The following is a 20,924-nucleotide window of genomic DNA, read 5'->3' on the forward strand; positions in this document are numbered from 1 at the left end:
CCTTTGAAGTGAGAGGCAGTCACGATTACCACTACACCACCGGTGCCGCTGGGTAGGTTTATCTTGAAGAATGCAAATTCAAAACAAAATTATGAATCGTTCTAGATTTTTCAAGATTCATAAGTCTAGGCTTTTCTGAAGTTTTCGGTGTTTCCCTGAAGTTAATGGAACTATTCATAAGATCTCTTATGTTCCATAAAGTTCCCTAGACTTCTCTGAATTTCTCAGAACTTTAAAAAAGTTCCCGCAATTTTCCTGAAGTTAGTTGAACGTTCTCGAAATTCTTTGGTTTATGCTGAAGCTCTAGTAATTTTTTTGAAGCTTTTTATACTCACTTTCTTGAAGTTCATGGAACTTACTTTAAAATCTCTAAAATCGCCTGTTCTTCTTTAGACTTGTCTGGAGTTTTCGTTCCATCATTGAGTTCCCGTAATTATCAAGAAATCCTCGGAATTTCTCTTACGTTCCAAAAATTTTCCAGACATGCATGAAAACTTTCTGAAGACCCCACAGTTTTCCAGAATTTTTTGTAACATTTATGAAATTTTTGAAATATGTGTATGTATGTGTGTGTTTTTTTTTTCTTCTTTTTTATAGTAAGGTTTAGGAAAGGTTCAAGAAGCCTGGCCTTTAGTGAAGTTGGCAAGGTGTGGTAACCACTAGTTGCCTAGTGCAGCTCCTCTAAAACCCATTTCTTACTCTCTCCTCTGCCTGGATTCCCCCGGGACCACTGTGAAGCGACTATTTCGGGGGGGGGGGGGGGCTGTGCGCATTCACTTGTCGTACTATCGTACGCGTTGCTAGATCGCTGCTCTTCTCGCCATTTTCGCTGCAGCGCTGACATGATCTGCGTGAATGCCCTGCTGAAGCCATTCCAAGTGCCCTCCTCTCGACACAATTCAACGACGACATTCTCCACGCCTCCCTTAGCTCAGTCGGCAAAGGCGCAGCTACAAAGCAAGACCATGCTTGAAGGTGGCTGGGTTCAATTCCCGGTCCGGTCTAGGAATTTTTCGGATTGGAAAATTTCTCGACTTCCCTGGGCATAGAAGTATGATTGGACTTGCCACACAATTATACCAATGCAAAAATGGTACAGGCATCGAAAGCTCTCAATTAATAACTGTGGAAGTGCATCTAGAACACTAATTTGAGAGCACGCAATAAGCTAATATGCCATATGCAATAAGCTTAAAAAGCGAGAAGAAGAATTCTCCACGTTAAGGACGGACATCTCCTTTCGCACTGCCTAGAACCTTGGGCAGTCGAATACCATATGCTCCGCCGTTTCATCGACGTTGCCACACTCCGGACAGAGGAATGACGCTGCGTGTCCGAACCTATGCAGGTACATATATCCTGAATCAGCCGTGGCCAGGCAGGAACTGCGTTAGGTGGAAGTTGACTTCTCCGTGTTTTCTGTTCATCCAGGTCGAAAGAATCAGTATTAGCCGATGTGTCCATCTACCGTTCTCCGTCGTGTTCCACTCCTGTTGCCACTTAGCCAATGACTCCACTCTCACAACTTTCAGTACTTTTCAGACTTCTCTCCGCCTGTAGCACTCGGTGTCCTCGCCAAGGTGATGCCGATAGGGATCGTTCCGGCGATAACGCATACTGCTTCCGACGAGATGGTTCTGTACGCACTCACGACTCGCATGGCCATGAGCCGGAACGTACTGCTCAGTTTTCTTTGGTTCTGCTTCGTTTCCGGTGCTGCAACCAAGGTTGCAAAGACTCATTTCAGCTAAAATAATGTTTTTCGGAATAATAAAACCAAAAGATGGTATGATGGCATGTTTTACTTGTAACTTACAAGAAGAGGTTACAAAGTATGCGTTGGAAACATAAAACCTGTAAATTTTGCTTTCTATGAGGTACAATCAGCGATTTGCTGATCGCTGAGTGAGTGAGTGAGTGAGTGAGTGAGTTTGTGAAAAATCGCTGATTGTGACTTTCATGAAGTGAAATAAACAGGTTTAATATGTCAAACACATTCTTTGCAACCTCTTCTTGTATCCTACCAATTCAAAATTTGATCATGGCATCTAATTATTTCATAATTTAGAAAAAAACATTGTTTTAGCTGAAATGAGTCTTTGCAACCTTGGCTGCAACCCAGGCTAGACCTCCATACCTCAGTATCGATGACGACACACTGGGCAGAAGACGCCTCCTGCTACTGCTGGTACCAGCGTTGTTCGGCATGATTCTAGCTATCACGTTGATGGCCTTCGAAGCCTTCTCACAGGCATATTCGACGGGCCGTTGAAGTTTAGCCGGTCATCGATCATCACTCACAGGTATTTCAACATACGCTTCGAGGCTATGGCGTGCACCCCGACGGTGATTTCTGCCCGCTGTACCGCTTTACAGCTACTGACCAATAGCACTTCCGTTTTGTGGTGGGCTATCTGCAGCTTCGCTCTTTGCATCCAGTTACCAATCATGTCGATCGCCTCGGTCGCCAACACTTCCACCTCTTCCAGCGTTACCGTGAAGACGACATCCCGTTCCAGAACGTTGGACCAAGGATGGAGCCTTGTGGAACTTCTGCTGTGATCCTAGTTGATCCCATGTCTATCTCGTAGACCTGAACCCGGTACTAGAAATAACTCCTCATGATCCTGCATAGGTAGTCAGGGACCCTCATTCTATGAAACGCTTCGGCGATGGCCTACCAACTGGTGCTGTTGAACGCATTCTTGGCGCAATATCGATCTCCTCTTCGCTTCTGTTGGACGCCTTCTCGGCTCTCTCGACCACTGTCCGAATTGCATCCACCATTGATCTCCCTTTCCGGAATCCGAACTTGCTCTCCGTGCATTTCGTCCACCTGTTAAGGATGATCCTCTCCACGAGTTTTCCGAGTGTATCCAGCAGGCATATAGGCCTGTACGATGCTGGATTCCCAAGCGGTTTTCCTGGTTTCGGCTGCAACACTAGCTACTGTATCTTCCACCTGTCAGGGAACCCAAGTAACCGCAAGCATTATATCATTGCACATTAACATCTTTATATAAGCAAGATTAATGTAAACTTCCTTTAAATCTACATGTTAAATGCCAAAGACATTAAATTGACATTGCAAAGACTTTGAAGCATTGTTGCAAAAGAACATCTTAATACGCTTTATATCGCCATTTGATGCTACAAATTAATGTTTTCCTGCATTAATTTGGCTAATGCATGTTTAATCTTAAAAGTTGCCCTTGAGCTCAATAAAAAGCTTGATGGAAAAGCTACACTGCATCTTTTATTTTGATTCTATTTTTAGAATTTATAGGTATTGAAGCTTAAATATGGATTGTAGGAAGAAATGGCAAATGCTGCTGAAAAGTGGTAATTTTAGAAGAAAAGTTAAAAAATATCGTAATACAGTGGTTATCAGACCATTCCAAGCAGCAAATCAACCGATTCAGAAAGATATTAATTCCACTATAAACGTACCTGGTCCGGTGTTTAAGTTTCCGGAATATATTCAAGATCAGTCCGATACATCGTCAAATGAAGAATCACCCACAACCGGAACCCAGCAAAAACAATTACTTTGAAGATGTGTCTATGCTAAGTTCAGATTCTGAGAGTTCTAGTGACGAATAATTGAATCAGAGTTGTATTGTACCACCTATGGACTTTGAAAAATCTGAGGAGGAAAAAAAGACCGGGGATCTCCAAACATTTTTGCGGAGCTGGGGTATTGAGCATAATATTCGGCAGCATGCCATGAAACCGTTGTTGCAGAGATTAAATCAACTGGATACAAAAATACCTACGGATCCACGTCGTCTATTATCAACGCCGTGGAATAAGAAGCCTTTATCATCTATAGAAGGAGGCCAATACTGGCATCAAGGGATTGGTAAGATGATTAAGATTTTGGTTTTTTAATCATTTGTTCAAAATGTAATCCTATACTATGCCTTTCAGAAATTTGCCTTAGACGGTGCTTCACCAATTTGAACGAATCATGTTCAATTTTGATCAACATCAACATTGATGGACTACCCTTGTTCAATAATGGAACAGATCAAGTGTGGCCAATTTTATTCAATATCCATAGTATGCCAGAAATCGATCCCATGGTCATTGGTGTCTTCCATGGCCGCTCGAAGCCGAAGAAAATCGAACAATTTCTAGAGCCGTTTGCGAGTGAAATCCTTCCAATTTTGGAGAATGGATTGGTAATTAACGGGTTTAAGATGCTTGTGAAAATTCGAGCATTTATTTGTGATTCACCTGCGCGAGCGTTTATAAAAGGTATTATTTTCAATCCCTTAAAAACATTATTTTAGTAACACTTTCTCTTTTATTGTAGGGGTAGTGAATTTCAACTCATTACACGGCTGTTTAAAGTGCTGCACAGTTGGTCATCATTCAACTTTATTACGAACTAACATATTTCCCAACACTTCAGCAATTCGTAGAACTGATTCTGGCTTTCGAAAATGGATGTATGAAGGACATTATCAACACTACAAGATTCGGGAAAATGGAAAGTTATTCAAGCAACCAATCATTACTCCGCTGCTAAAGCTACCGATAGATATAGTTGAAGATGTCATAGTATCTGACTCGCTTCATCTACTTCATCTTGGAGTTATGAAGAAACTACTTCTTGCATACCGAGATGGTCACAATGGTCTGGACGCAGCTAAATGGTCGAAAGATGACATCAAATCCATTTCAAAACAACTGGACACAATTCGTTTACCATTAAAAATTCATCGTTCTGTACGTAGCATAGAAACTGTAAACAACTGGAAGGCTTCAGAATGTGCTTCGTTTTTAAACTACATAGGTATCATCCTTCTGAAACAATTTCTTAAAGAAAGTCATTTCATAAATTTTTCAAATCTTTTCTGCGCGGTAAAAATTTGCTCTAGTAGCTATTTCCATCGTTTCCTACCAGTAGCTAAAATATTATTCAAGGATTTCATCACTAACTACCACAGACAATTTAATTCAGCCACCAGTAATATCCACAATTTAGCTCATGTTGTAGATGAGGTTCAAAGGTTTGGTGCTCTACCTTCGATTTCATCCTACCTATTTGAAAACCATTTACATCAAATTAAGAAGCTTGTTAGGACAGGGCGATTACCATTATCACAAATCATTAATCGTTTATCTGAGAAAAGTAGTTATAATCCAGATCTGAAAGACAAATCAGTGCCTTATCCTTCCTTGAAAAATCCATTTAAAGAGGACAATAATAAGTATTCCATCATACAATTATCGAAAAACTTCTCATTGAAAAATTCGTTTCCGGATAAATGGTTTTTAATGAATGACAAAACGATTGTCGCAATGAATTATGCAGATTCAAATGGAATCAATGGATCAGAGCTATTACGATTTGATAACCTGATCATGAATCCCTTACCATCAATGAATATTCGTGTTTTTTATTCATCAGACATTACCTGCAAAACCCAGAAGATGTATCCTTTACAGCAAATTCTATGCAAATTAGTTGTTATAGTTGTTAACAATGAAGTCGTTTTTGTACCTCTTCATCATACTCTTCCATCTACAGAATGTATGCAATTGTTCAAATAGAAGCTCATATAAACATTGTTTATTTTTCAAAGTAAATGAATTCACAACATATTATTAAAAGAAAAATCATTGGACCAGTTCGAATATGCATTAGAAACAAAATTAAATGCGAGAAGATTCGCCATAAGGTTCTGCCTTGAATGATGACTCCTCTTCTAGGAACTCCTCTTCCATTTCTTGAGATCGTCTTTGGCCCTCATTAAGTTCATTTGGATCGCATTGGGAATCTTCACTAAACTCTCGGTCATTCTCAAGCAAGTCATTTGCATTTTTGACACGCCGATTCCTGGCCACTGGCATACGTAGACGTTTGATTTCTTCAAGTCTTTGCTTCGAATTTCGAATACAGTGTTTGAGAAATTTGTGGCAGTAACATTTCATCAGCGTGGAAAACAACTTGAAAAAACAGATCGATAAATCTGTCATGTTTCGAAAATGCAATCTTCATTTGCGGGTTTCCATTTGCATCTTTGCTCTTGCTAACCCCTGTCCACGACACTTCACGTAGAAATATACGATCCACAAAGTAATCAATTAGCTGTAAGCACACAGTTTGACCGTTTCCCGTAAAACGGTGCTTTCCATGGATTTTTGACAATGATTTGATCACGTTTTCAACAAATCTTTCGTCCATGCATCTCTGCTCCAATGCTTCAAGCTCAGTAACATTCCTGACGGGATTTAAAGCAAACTTTTTCACCTCAGTTTGATCATCCTCCGCATGTTCATGAGAAGCAATAACATCAAGTTTAGCGTTGGCTTGAGAAATCATAAGCATTACCTGATTCAACTGGTTTTCCATGCTAACATTACGTTGGTCTTCTTTCTCAGCAATAACATTAAGCTTTGCATTAACTTGAGAAAGAGTGACTATTGCCTGACTCATCTGTTTTTCCAAGCTCTGCAGTCTACCAGGCAACGATCCTGACAAAAGGTTTGCGGTTGATTCAGCAACTATAGACTTGGAAAGGTTCTGTGAATAATCCAGCAACGGAGTTGCGTGAAGTGTACCATGGTTGGTCATCACGGAAGAATCCAGCATAGAAGCAGTAGGAGCATCATTGATTAGAGCTGATGTTGATAGAAAATCATTCATTTGCACTGAATTTTCTCTGGATGTAGATGCTGGGGCATCTGCTGTTTGGTTGAGAATCTCCGAAAACAACTTTGCAGCTCCTGTGTCAAATTGAGTAGGTTTCTGTGGTACAAATTCATCCGTATCAGAGTACATCTCCATCAGCTTTTGTTCTTTTTGTGCCTATAATGAAAACCAGGTGATTAGTAGCATAAGAAAGATGTTTTTTGGTTGCTTACATTCTTATACGTATCGATTCCAGAACGTTTTATTTTGCATCGGAATGCCGCGAGCGATGTTCTGTCAATCCCAACCGTTGGGTTTTTTTTTGCCTTTTCCAATAAACGATAACCTGCTGCTTTCACTGGCCAATAGCACAAATCACCTCCGTCGGATGCAGTCAACTTATCAGGAATACTTTTATTCCAGCCATTTTTGGTGACCCAGTTAGAGGTATGTTTCCTCCTCATCAAACGAACATTGAACAACCGAATACTAATTTTGAGTCATGCTGAAATGGAGGCATCATTGTTGAATCTTTAACTTAATAGTTTAGCTATAGTTTTACCTGAAGATTTGCGTTCTAATGGTCGTTTATATCAGAAAACTGAAAAAAAAGTACAGCACACAAAGTTGGGCTCTTGTTTTGTTTTTTTTTTCATTGAATGTCAAAATTCAACAGTGCTTCCGGAAACTTTTTTTTTTTATTCATATTTTTGTGCAGGGGTGCCAAGTCTTCAATTAGTGCAATGTTACTATATAATGCAAATAAAGCGTATTATAATGCTACCATAGCGTGAAAATAGAGCAATAAACCTTTCTCTTCATTTGAGAAGAAGACATGCCGAATATCAAGTTCATTTATAGCTTAGGGTGTAGGATACTGGTTATAAAGGCAGATGACCATAATCAACCTGGGTTCAATTTTAGCCAGAGGAAAGATTATCAACAGAATTTAGTAATTAAAAAAATATATATAAAAATGTAATAGGAATATAAGCAACTAAACAACAACTAAAAACAAGAGTTATTTATGCTTCATGACGAATTAAAATAAATTTTCAACATTTTATAATATATTTTTTTTTAAATGCATTAAATCAACATTCTTAATGTATTGTGGCGTTAATATTCAATATTAAAAACACTTCTATCGATAAAGTAGACACTTGCTTTATATCTACATTAATTATGGCAATATACGTGCTTACCTGACAGATCTCAAATGAGTCTAATAATCGCCCTTTTCCACTTTATACTAACATTACGAAAACATTTAAAGTCTTGTGGCATTTAATCAATATCGTCATAAGAAGATATAAAGCTGAATTAAAATAGGGATATAATGCGTCGTGGTTACTTGGGAAGTGACTCTTCTCCAGGCATTTATGTAGCACCGTCCTGAACGTGTCCGGGGACGCCTGGATCGCCACTTTCAATTCTACGTTGGGAATTTCATCTAGACCGGGAGCTATCTTCACCTTCAATCCTTTCACCACTGCTACGAGTTCCTCGTTGGTGAGTTCGACGTTAGCTCCCTCTCCCTTTCCGTACAGTGCAGGTGGCCAGGTCGTTGGGTCGTGCTTCGGGAAAAATCCTTCCACGATGACTTTAAGCTTCTCTGAACACATTTCAGCGGGCATTGTTGGACTTCTGATCTTCGCCATAGCGACTCGGTATGCGTTGCCCCAAGGTTTGGCGTCAGCATCTCGATACAGCTCCTTAAAACAGTTTGACTTGCTTTGTTTTACCTCGTGTTCAAGACTGCCACTCGGAACACTCCTCTTCGTTCCTATCTATCTGCTTCAGTTCTTGCTCTCTGAACACGTCTTCTGGCACTGAGACAACTAGTGCGGAGAGTGCTAAGTGCCTCGTTCCACCAGTAAACTGGACACCGTCTGTTATTTGGCTCCTTTTTCCTCGGCATAGTCGTGTCACATGCTCTAACTAACGTTTCTGTCAGCTCGTCCTCGTTTAGATCTGTGGGACTCCTGTCCACACGAAGTGCCTCAACGAAAAGATTCTTGTCGAAAGCCTTCGTCTTTCTCTTCTGGTCACAAGTTCTCGTCCTCCGTACTGCCACAGTATTCCGTTGGTCGATGCCATATCGATGCAATAGATGCTGAGCAATGTTGCATTACATTACTGTTGGCCTGCCATCGCCTTTTTGTATGCTAGGCATTTGACGCCTCCCGTCGAATGATCGTTACCGTCCTCTTTTTTGCAGGGCATACACCTCGGTTGCTTCGTGTAGCCCCTTGCAATATGGTCTTTCTCTCTGCATTTCCTGCACAGCTCAGATCTGTCAGGGCCATTGCAGTTCCTCGCCTGGTGACCGAATCCCATGTACTTGAAGCATCGCTCCAGTTGCTTGGTAACCCAAGGAGTGGCTTTTAGCGAGCACACTGACCCGCCAACCTTGACCTTGCCCGTCTCCAACAGCTTATTCGCTGAAACTGTCGAAAGTCGTATCACCGCCGTTTGCATGCCGCTGTACGCCTTCCTCATCCGGATCGACATCGGATCCAGTGCACTCTCAACGCACTTCTTAGCTTCTCTTCTGTAGTGATCTCGTCCAGGTCCCTGCACTCAACCACTGTCTCACCCCTTCGCCAATAGACTTTTCGACGAGCTCCTTGAAGGCTGAGCTCTTGATCGCAGGATCCTTCTTCAGCTCAAAGAGCATCTCGCCTTTCTGGGTGCGCCTGGTTTTCACCACGTTCTCCCCTAGTTGTTTCAACTTCGGATCTTCTCGAACCTTCCGGAGAAGTGCTGCATACGACGTTTTGTCTTTTGCTTCGACGATCAGAGCATCGTCCTTTTTTTTCCGTGTCGTGGACATTTACCACTGCGACCAGTGTTTTGATCTATTGTGGTGTATCCTCTTTTTACTATTTGCCGTGTGTTTTGATGATCAACCACTATGTAGAGTGATCTTCATCATTGATCATCGGCATTATCCCAATATGGAATTGCACTTCGAATGAAGTTTACAACTTTATTGGGTATACTGGTCCAAATTTCTTCAGGTACGGTGAGTCCTATATCAAGAAATCTGCATCGTTTATTAAATAAAGCACTGCAATCACACAATAAATGTTCAGAGCTTTCGCTCTCCAAATAACAAAAGCGACATCTATCGTCGCTAAGCTTTCCAATTTTTTTAAAATGATATTTACTAGGACAATGTCCTGTTATTAATCCAGTGTAGGTGCTTAAATCTTTTTTGGAAAGATTGAGTAACCTTTGCGTACTCAAAACGTTGGGCTTAATGAATTGTTTAGATTGCCGGGCTGTTGAGGTATTATTCCAATTGGATTGTACCTTGCTTTTTTCCCAGTTCTTTAATTCCATTTTCAGATTAGAAGGCGATAGACCAATAAATGGTTCGGGACCAATAAATTTCTGGGATGAGCCAAGCTTTGCTAATTGATCAGCTTTTTCATTTCCTTCAATGCCGCAATGACCAGGAACCCAATATAGATTTACCTTGTTACGACAGGATAATTTCTGAAGTTGATTATAGCATTCCCACACTAACTTTGAAGTGTAGATCATTGATTTAAGGGCATTCAATGCTGCTTGACTGTCCGAAAAAATGCATATGTTTGCATTCCTTTAATTTCTTTTTAAACATATTTCTACACATTCTAGAATCACACATATTTCTGCTTGGAATACTGTTGGCCATTTACCCATTGCTACAGAACAGTTAATTCCGGGACCTGTTATTCCTGCCCCTACCCTGTTATCCTGTTTTGAGCCATCCGTGTAGAATGTTATAGACCCAGGACGAATCAACGGCCCTCCAGTCTCCCAATCATTGCGTGTTGTATTAAACACATTAAATAGATGGTTGAATTCATGATTTTTTGCCATAAAATCTTCATTCTTTAAAATTAGTGGACTTAATTGAATCTCTTTCAAGATGCTCATATGATTTTTAAGATCTCCTTCAAAAGAGCTCTTTTGTTCGTCTGAGTCTGAGAGCATTCTTCATTGCATCCAGTTGAATGAATTGATGTAAAGGAAGAAGATTAAGCAAAGCTTCTAAGGCTTTAGATGGAGTACTGCGCATTGCTCCAGTTATGGAGGTAGTGGCCAACCTCTGCAGTTTTTCAAGTCTTTGTTGAGCTGTTTTTTGCACTGTTTTTGGCCACCAAACTAGTGATGCATAAATTATTCTTGGTTTTACTATAGCCGAATAAATCCAATGTAACATTTTAGGTTTGAGTCCCCGTTTCTTACCAAACGTCCTTTTACTAATCCAAAGAGCATTTGTTGCTTTTTTTTTTACTTGTTCTAAATGTACATTCCAATAGAGCTTGCTATCTAAAGTTACTCCTAAATATTTTACTTCCGAAGAATATTTTAATTCTGTTCCTTCCAAAGAAAGTTTTGAAAATAAGACTTTTCGTCTTTTTGTAAAGGGTACAATCGTTGTTTTTGAAGGATTTATTTTCAATCCTTCATTCTTGCACCACAGTGTAGCTACATTTAATGCCGTCTGCATTCTGCTTGATATGATTTCATCAAATTTTCCGCTGACTATTATCACTATATCATCTGCAAACCCAATAATTTCAAACCCTAGCGATTCAAGACTAATAAGAAGCTCGTCTACTACTAGCGACCATAGAAGAGGAGAGAGGACGCCTCCTTGAGGACAGCCTTTAGCAGCTGTTACCTTTATGGTTGACTCTCCAAGATTTGATGTTATTTCACGATTCGATAACATTTCTACTATCCAATATATTACGCTTTCATTAAACCCACGTCTTTTCATGGCAGTTTCCATTGATTTAAAAGATGCATTATCAAATGCTCCTTCAATATCAAGAAAGGCAGCCATTAATACCTCCTTTGCTTCGAAGGATTTTTCGATTTTTGAGACAAGAGTGTGTAATGCTGTAATTGTTGATTTGCCTGGTTGATAAGCAAATTGAGCTTTACTCATTGGTATTTTTGGAAGAATTTCAGATTTGATGTGTTCATCTATTATCTTCTCCATTAATTTAAGGAAAATTGACGACAAACTGATAGGTCTGAATGATTTGGGAGAAGACTTGTCTTTTTTATTAGCCTTTGGTATAAATACTACTCGAACTTGTCGCCACGTTGTAGGAATGTATCTAAGCAAAAAGCTTGCTTTAAGTAAACTTACTAAGGCCGGAATCAATACTGTTTTACACTTTTGAATTAAAATTGGATAAATTCCATCCAAACCTGGAGATTTGAATGGTTCAAAAGAGTCTATAGCCCATGCAACTTTAGAATTAGTAAACATTACACTAGCTAGATTTTTTGCCTCTTCATTGGACTGTCTTGATCCATTTACTGAGTCATGACCTCTAGCGAAATTTACAACAGATATAGTGGAAGTAGTAGGCAAATACCCTGGGAAGTGAGATTGCATCATTACTTCCAATGTTTCTTTAGTAGTTAAGGTAAAAGAACCGTCCTCTTTTTTAAGGGCTCCTAAGCCGTTTGCATGATCCTTAGAAAGGACTTTTTGAAGTCTTGCGGTAACAGGAGTACTTTCAATGTTTTCACACATATGTCTCCAATCTTTACGTTTGGATCTTCTAATTTCTTTGTTATAGTTAGTCAAAGCCTCTTTATAGGTCATCGTCCTTACTTCGCTCCCGACGAGTCTTGGGTATCTCCTTCTTCTGTTCTTTTGTCTTCTTCACTTCTTATTCCAGGAGGTGCAGGATGCCCCGAAATTCGTTGCCATGAAACAGTTGAAATTGTCCGTATCTCCTGAGCTGGATGTAATTCTCTTGATTGTGTTGAAGAATTGTGCTATTTTCCTATCGAAGCCACTGCAGATGATCATCAATCGGTCGTTTCTCCTGGAAACATTTCCCGAGAGCAGAAAAAGGTCCTTTATCTTTCCTGTGTTCAAAACGAAAGGAAAAAAAAGTGATATTACAAACTATCGTATTGTTGCATAGAACCCGAGTAAGAACGAATATCTCGATATCTTAAATTGGTAAGGTGGATGAGCCTGACATAAGAGGTAAAGTACAAAAAAATAAAACAAAAAAAAATCCCACAACACCATTTCAATATCAAATTATGATAATGCAATACCAAAAGTATACCACAGAGGTATCCAAATATCAATTTAAGTTATTTTCAAAGTATTTTGCACGTAAATTTTTGGTATTATTATTTGGTATTTTACCTCTTAAGTCATGCTGGTCAATACCAAATGTTGGTATCAGGTCAGGATTAGGTATTCATTAGCTATTTTCTCCTGCTCGAGAAGCATTGCACACTATTTTTCAACAGATCAGCTCGGCTTCTTCTATGGTCGCTCGATTAAGACGGATTCAGTGGAATATCGCTCTTTTTGCTTGGGAGGATACGCAATGCATGTTCAGTTGCAATCAGCTTAAATTATAATTGTCAATACAGTTTCTCACAATTTCCCCCCTTTACAATTGACTAATGATGAAACGACCAATTCCATCCCACCTTGTGTCAGTAGAACTTTTTTCAAACCCATCAACCCTAAAGTTGAGCCATGATCCTTTCCTTTCTGCATAAACAATAGGTACGATACCTATAATTCGCAAGAGCCGCTCCAGACGACGTGCTTTTACGCTTAGTCATGCTTTGGGACAACCTCAAACTAGCTTTATGATGAAAGTAACTGCACACATGTGTATGCACACGTGTAACCATGGTGTTGGACATGGCATATTATTCCAACCGACATGGTATGCAATGGGTTGCCTTTGCAGTCAGTAGCTGCAGCTCATGGACCAACAACGAACGACAACCGACCGACCGAGTGACGCCTTGCTGATTCGACTGAAGAAACTTGCACTGAAGCGTAGAAAATGCACTCAGGTTTTAGAGGGTAATTTTTCTCCATTCTACCCCAGTGACTGTGTGCTGCTGCTGCTGCTGCTGCTAGTGCACCACCGCTGGTTAATCTTTGATAGAGGGAACACTTCTTGCTGAGGAATCAAGTGCATATTTTAATCTAAGGGCGTACCCATACCGGGCGCTCCAAGGCGTAACAAAGAAATTATAAATGGAAGCTATTATCGTTTGCCGTTCTTTTTCGGCTGCGAGCATCCTCTGGAACTGAAGCCCCTTGCGAATGGAGAACGGGTTGCATTTTCTAACGTCTTCCCTTGGCCCGCATTCCTGTTACGTCCTAGATCTTTGCTCATGGCCACGAAACGTTGAAGCCACACAATCAACCCCAACTCGAGTGTTCTGCTTTCAGCAATGTGAGGCAGTATGATGGAGAACCCTATTTAAATATGCATTATAAAGTATATTGTAATTTCTTGGGTGTATTTACCTTTCATGTTCCATCGTTGCATTTTACATGTAAATAACATGTTTGTTAGATGATGGATCAAACGTAGTTTGTTTGGTAAAGGTGCATGGAAAATGCGTGGTGATTGCTTTTATATTTTTGAGAAGATCATTGCTGTGCAAAGCATTTGCGGTTGGAAAATGTAAATGACACATCTTCAAGAAACAATTAAAATTGAATTTAATAGCAATGACTTGAACCTTCCAATCTAAATATGAGAAAGTTTCTAAGTGAATGACCAGATTTGAGTCGGTCCGATTTAAATTAAACTTTATTGCACGTAGAAGGTTCGACAGGAAGGAATATTAATCTTCCATAGCTATTTGGACCATTTTAGCTCAAGCATCATATTTTAAAAGAGCGTATGCACTTCATGGGAACTAGATTTGAAAAAAACCGTATCTCAAAAACTATTCATTAAACAAAACTGTAATCCAAATTATTGAAAAGCTGTTTTTTTTCTTGGAAAAAAAGAAAATCATTTAAAGACTTTTAAAAATAATTCTAAGATGGTGTAAAGTGTGCGTAGATTTCGTAGAAGGTTTGGAATTAAACTACTTATAACGATTTCTGATGTCATATTGTACAACAATGCCCATGTCGAACATCTTTCTCAATTTAGCCATTTTCGAGGTAATTAGAAAATAAATTCGAAAAAAAAAATTCCTGTGTACAAGTCTTTTTCAGATGTTCGTCCTGTTGTACCAATCGCGAACAAGTGCATTTTTGTATCATTTGTGAGCGAGTGCATTGACTTTCCAACGATTGCACCTTGAAGATTCGACCAACCGGCACAAAACGCTCTTTCAGCAGATTTTCCAAACCAACTTCATTGAACATATTTCGTTAAATTGAAGTGACAATTGAGATAGGGAGCTTCAGAAGTAAAGTTTCATACTTCACATTTTAAAACATAGACTTTCAAACATTCAAGAAAAATATATCTTCTTTAAAATCGGTTAGCACCATCTACCAAAATGGAATTGGTTTTTTTTTCCTAATAAAATCCACCTTATTTTGCATTTGAAATTTTCACAGGTGTCGAACCAAAATTTATTACCATCGGTTTGGTTCAGCAAGTTCATGCAATCCTCATCGATTTGGTGCTTTTTGTTTTCTTAGAAGGACTTCTCTCAACGCCAGCAAGCTTCAAGATTCGTACATGTTTGAATATTGACAAAATCCACCATGAGGCATCGGTTGCCATGTCATTGTAATTATAGCAGCAAAACGAACCTCTAATGGCACCCACGCTTGGATTCGTGGAAAAAATTCACGCTATTTAGCGCTTCAATCGATAGGACCCCCATCACACCATCTTGCAGACGCTAACGATGATGCTTTGAACAGGGAGACGGAAGCGATTCTTTCTCCTGTTTCCATTTGATAACGGCAGCGCACAGTGGTCTAAAAGTGCCAAAACGTGCGTTTTTTAGTTTATGTGAAAACGGTCCATTTAAGCCATATAGTGTCTTCGAAGAAGTTTGTGCACTAAAAAAGCCCATTATTTTGAGCATAGCCATTTCATGATTAATTCACCTAGCAGGGAGATGAAAAATTTACTTTTTTTGTTTGTCGATATAGCAAAATGGCGTCTTCAGCAAAGTTTTAGACAATTTTAAAACAAACATTTTTTCTCAAGACGTCAACCCTTTGTCTCTTATGTTTACAGAGATATGTCATTTTTTTGATAAGAGTCTTCAGAAAATCAATTTTTTGCTAATAACTTTTCAGGAAGCAATTTTTTGACATTAGTATGTTCTACACAAATGTTTGTTTATTAAAAATACACCATTTTGTCTTGGGAAGCAAGTCCCTATCTTCAATATTTTTGAGATATTCAAGGTTTTGATCCAAAATTAGCACTATTTCCAAGGCTTCGTCACTTTTTAAATAGTGATCAAAACAAATTGCACTTACCTGAACCAACCAAAAAAGATATTTCTGAGCTCATTATCGCAATTAGATACAACCGCTCACGTTCAAAAGCAACAGACACCGGGACTCAAATAGGGGGAGGAACAAGGACCAATGTTCGTTCAGTTAACCGATTATTACAACAAACACCGAGAATCACATTCCGGGAAGAACAAGGACCACTGTTCGTTCAATCAATCGGTCACTACTACCGACACTGTGAATCACCTGCCGGGGGGAACAGAGACCAATCGTAGTTCAGTCATTTTTTATCACTACAATAGACACTGGGACTCACCTGCCACGAGAAGCAAGAACCACTGTTCATTCAGTCAACCAATCACTACAATAGACACTACGAACCACCTTCTTGTGTTGTCAACCGGTCACTACAATTTAGAATTTGGAATCAAAAGTTTTATCACACGCTGCTTTGCAACGCCTACTCTTTTTTTGCATGCCTACTTCGATTTAACCGAATTCGAATTTTCTTCCTTCAACACCAACAGTAAGTGACGTATGAAGTAGCTGCTCTATGTACAAATGCAATAAAACGATTATCTGAACACGGGTTACTATAGTTTGGTAATAAGCAGATCGGCAGAGAATACTAAAGAAGACTTATGATTTGGTATGCATTGGGCTGCATTTTATGTGTACTTTCAAATGTAATCAACCTGGTTTGCCCAATTTTGCCCAACTTCGAGCTATTGGCCTTGTAAATAGTGCTAATTTTGGATCAAAACCTTGAATATCTCAAAAAATATTGAAGATAGGGACTTGCTTCCCAAGACAAAATGGTGTATTTTTAATAAACAAACATTTGTGTAGAACATGCTAATGTCAAAACATTGCTTCCTGAAAAGTTATTAGCAAAAAATTGATTTTCTGAAGACTGTTATCAAAAAAATGACATATCTCTGTAAACATAAGAGATAGAGGGTTGACGTCTTGAGAAAAAATGTTTGTTTTAAAATTGTCTAAAACTTTGCTGAAGACGCCATTTTGCTATATCGACAAACAAAAAAAGTAAATTTTTCATCTTCCTGCTAGGTGGATTAATCATTAAATTGCTATGCTCAAAAGAAGGGGCTTTTTTAGTGCACAAATTTCTCCCAAGACATTATATGGCTTAAATGGACCGTTTTCACATAAACTAAAAAACGCACGTTTTGGCACTTTTAGACTACTGTGCAGCGGTGCGTAGATCTTTACCGGTGGTTGCTATTCATTAAATTTTAATTAATATTAATCAATCACCTTGAGGAACACGGAACAAGGTGCACGAGTGTTAAGCATCAGCACGGCGCACGGTGCCAATGGAAGCGAGTGGCAACATCATAATTTTGAATTAACGAGCTTTCATCACTTCCATTCTTGGAGCAGCAATCGATGGCTGTTGTTGCTGTTTTTGTTGTTGGAATGTTTTCGGGGGAAGAAAAAACTTGCCTTAACAGTGGGATGAAGCCGGCCACAATTGATTTTTTTTGGGAATTATTATGTTCAAATATATATTTTTGCGTATAGCGTTGAAGCTGGAAATTCATTGAATCTAATTTTGTTGTGCCGGTCAATGAGTATGCTTAAAAAGAGGAACTTTTAGAAGAGACTTTTGGAAAGAATTCTGAAATGCTGTTAACTTGATTAGGATGAAGGCTTCGGCAACCAAATTTTAAACGTTTATTTCGTTATAAGGTCTGTATCCACATTAATCCTGACACCTTCAATTCACTTTTTGAAATATTGCACGTAAGAGGTATAACTGGGAGCCATTGATAAAAAAGACTATGATTAGTGTTTACATTGCACGTTTAGTGTTCAAGATGGTGGCGAATGACAAACACGTGCACGAGCGGATTTTGTACGGACGTTATGCAATTCCTGACTAGTCAATACGGGAAATTGCAAAAAAAAACTAATTTACCTAAATCCACTGTTCACGGTGAGCTCAAATCATTTTTGAAACGGTTGACGGTTGAGAGGAAACCGAGAAGTGATGAAAACATTGAACGTGCTGATCCTGTCATGGATCGAAACATGATGAGGATATTGAAGGACACCCCGAATCTCTGTTCGAACGGTGGCTCGTAAGGTAGGAATGTCACCTGGTTTTCTCCAAAAATCAGAGAGTAAATCTTTCGTCACTACAGGCACAATCGACAAGAAGATTTACCAGAAGAGTGCCTGCAAAGCGATTGCATCGATTTGGCATCATGCCATTATGTTAAAACTGTGATGGAGTGGAACTAAGCAAATCAAGTGAATATTGTACCAAAAACCGCAAATCCACCAAGTTGTTCAGATCTACGTCCAATCGAGAGATATTGGGCTCTGATGAAGCGGAAGCTTTCTAGAAAGAAACAAGAAATCAAATATATCAAACACTTCCAACAAATTTGGACTAAGACGGCCACAACGCTAACTGAGGAGTCTGTACACGCAAACCAAAAATCTATTACAATGAATGTTAGTTCTGTTTCCTATCGTCCTCTGTTCATGAACATCGCTTACAATTATGTGGGATTCATCATCAGAGGATGTTAGGGGAGACCGCATGAACCGAGGATCAGGGTTGAAAAAAATCATGAAAAAATCACCAGCATTCACTATGAAATGAATTTTTCATCCATAGTGAACTTTTATGAATTTTAGTGATTTTTTCAGCCCTGCCGAGGATGCGATATACCTAGTTGCGATCCAATGCAAGAAAATTGGAGACCGAGCAGTATAGAGTGTGTTAGTGAGGTAAATTAGTTACGTCGAAAAAAACAGGAAACAGATAGTCGACAGGACTCGAACCACGAACGTTGCGATTATCAGACCTGTGCTTTCTCCACTGCTCTCTCCATGCTTCTAAATATGGATAGCCTAAAAGCAAACATGAAGCGCTCATTTTCTCGCATACTCGACTCATATGCTTTTTCTGCTGGAGAGATTCGAGGCAAGTGTGTGCGTCGTTCTACAATGTTCTACAATGTGCATCGTTCTACAAGCTTACTGGTATAGTCGAAAACGTAGATAGAACACGAAATAAAAAAAAGACAAAAAAAAACCATTACATCGCCTGCATGGTCAATTTTAAACATTCGTTGCGATGTTCATGAACAGAGGATGATAGGAAACAGAACTAACATTCATTGTAATAGATTTTTGGTTTGCGTGCAGTCATTTTTGAGAAATTTAGAAAATAGTGTGTTCTTTTCTAGCTTTTTTGTTGTGTACATAGCCCACTTGCAAAACGCATAGCGAAAGAGAGTTGCTGGGTAGTGGATGAGCTACACGGGAAAAAATCCAATCTCCGAAATGAGAAAAATGACTCATGATTTCATGAACACAGCGTATTTTCATGTTATGAAAATACACCATGAATAATATTCATGATATCATGAGCAACTTTTGCGTAACGCAGCAAATATTCCCAAAATCATGAATCATCCGAGTTGAAATCATGAGCTAAATTCATGGGTTTAACTTTTAACCAAAAAATGCAAAAAGAATAAAATAAAGCATCAGACTGGATTCGAACCAAGAACTTTGAGTTCACTAAACCCATACTTTCACCACTAGACTATCAGCACTTGCATAAGTTGGAAGACAAAAGGCTTATAAGAGATACCTATGTAGTGCGGTTTATGAAGACGGTTTGCCAAGTACGTGTAACGCTTGTAGTGGTCTTGATTCCACTGCATTATGAAATCATGAATTTCCATGACGAAATCATGAATCATTGTTACGATTTCATGGGATGGCAAGTTTTTTCATTTCATGATTTTTTATTCATGAAAATGGAATCGGATTTTTTCCCGTGTACAGTGAGTTTGGAGCTGTGTAACAGAGTGGATCTTGAAATTTGTATGTTCAGAGAAGTGAGGCGCATTGTTAGAGCGCACTGTTAAAAACCGTGTATGTAGAGCCTTTGAAGTTTTGAAACCAGCGTTGCCAGAGTGTTTTCAAGCTTATCGGTATCAAATGCTTTAAAAAATCGATTTTTATCGATTTTTACTATGTAACTGTTATTAATTCAATATTTTTGCCGTCTTCTATTAAAAAACATGGGCTAAGGATGGCCTATCCAGGAAATTCAGAAGAAATTTCTGGAGAACGTCCATGGTCTCTCAGTTTCTGGACCTCTACAACTTCTCACAAAGCCGCCGCCGATATCCACGAGGGTCGTTAATTTGACATCTAGAGCGGCCGGTTTCTCTATTGCGGAGAAATCAGGTAATTCGAGACCGCCATCCGCCAAGCCAGCATCACGACATCACCTTATCCACTGACGCATATTGATGAATTTACGCAAAGGTAAAACTGACCGTGCGACATCTAGTTTTCAGATTTGCAATAACAAAACTGATGTACTGAAAAATATTCCATACGATTTGACAGGTAGCAAAACGTCATTATCATTTTCACATCATTTCCATCTGCTGTTCGACCGTAACGTAAATTCATCAATTACCCCTAATAAACCTCCACCAACAGTGCCAGGCATTTTGAGACCGCCATCGTCTGCGGCCTCCCACGTGTGGAGAACCCTACATCCAGTCGTTATCCAGGCCACCGGCACTGTAAAGGGTGAAACGGTCAAAATTTGGTCAATATCAACTTGACGTATTTCTTTCAATTTTGCATTTAAAAAACCTTAACACCCCTCATTTTGAAGGTGTGTGTGTGTAGAATGTTGCTCCTATTTTGATTTTGGAATTCACTCTTCAGTTGTCAAAATGCCGTCCAAGCAAGAAGAGCAGCGTATCAAAATTTTGCTCGCGCATCGCGAAAATCCGAGCTACTCGCACGCAAAGTTGGCAAAATCGCTAAAAGTTGCCAAATCAACCGTTACAAATGTAATTAAAGTGTTTGGGTAACGTTTGTCGACAGCCAGGAAGTCTGGATCGGGGGGAAATCGAAAACCGGAAGCCGCTGAGACGACAAAGAGAGTTGCCGGTAGTTTCAAGCGAAACCCTAACCTCTCTCTCCGAGATGCCGCAAATAAGCTGGGTGTATCGTCTACAACCGCGCATCGAGCCA

The sequence above is a fragment of the Ochlerotatus camptorhynchus genome, unplaced genomic scaffold (assembly GCF_037179485.1).
Source record: "Ochlerotatus camptorhynchus isolate MF236.1 unplaced genomic scaffold, CSIRO-AGI_Acam_v1.1 ptg000320l, whole genome shotgun sequence".
Classification (NCBI taxonomy): domain Eukaryota; kingdom Metazoa; phylum Arthropoda; class Insecta; order Diptera; family Culicidae; genus Ochlerotatus; species Ochlerotatus camptorhynchus.